This window comes from Phacochoerus africanus, chromosome 4, assembly GCF_016906955.1.
Source record: "Phacochoerus africanus isolate WHEZ1 chromosome 4, ROS_Pafr_v1, whole genome shotgun sequence".
Lineage (NCBI taxonomy): Eukaryota > Metazoa > Chordata > Mammalia > Artiodactyla > Suidae > Phacochoerus > Phacochoerus africanus.
Genome location: NC_062547.1, coordinates 133501809 through 133502564, shown reverse-complemented (window position 1 = coordinate 133502564; position 756 = coordinate 133501809).

Here is a 756-nt window from a genome sequence, read left to right as displayed (position 1 = left end):
AGAATACTGAACACCATTTTGTAGTTCCCACCATTGGATGGGAGAATGCCAAGCTGTTTTGTGATAACTGCCAATCTTGTTAGGGATGAAAAGTGTTAGAAAAAAAGCCAGTTAGGTCTTACTGATTAAAATGAAGAAGATGCAGCCATACATTACATTTTCACAATACAATCTAGCTGGGGTCTAAGTACAGCTAATTCTACTCAGGCTATATTACATAGTTTGATCAAGGGCCTCTGTTTTCTTTAAAAATTAAGAGTGCTTTATTTGGGTTATCCTACATGATTTTATTCACCTATCTTTAGAAGACTGATTAAAAATTTTCTTTATAGGAACACAGAGATATGCTTTATCTCTAAAAGGAAACTATATAATTATTTGTTAGTTACTGAAATAATTTCAGTGCTTTAGGAAACAAAGGCCACCTTTTGTTGAGAGTTGGCACACATTATGTTTTTTGGACAAACAATCTTCTGGGGACTAAATATTAATGTAATCTAATAGTTTTAATCTAATAGTCATTTCACTTGGGAAGAAAACCCATCAACCTGTCAAAATACTTCATTCTCAAATAGCTATGATAAAACCAAAATATTCACCAAGGTCAAAAAAAAAGTGAGTATGATATACCTCCCTAAGCATTTATTTCCCTTTATACAGTTTCATTTTCAGTAAAAATGAAATTCTTATCTAATGTTCTTTAGAAATACTTAAATATGCTCTCTAGTTTTTAGCAATGTCCTTTTAACATGAAAA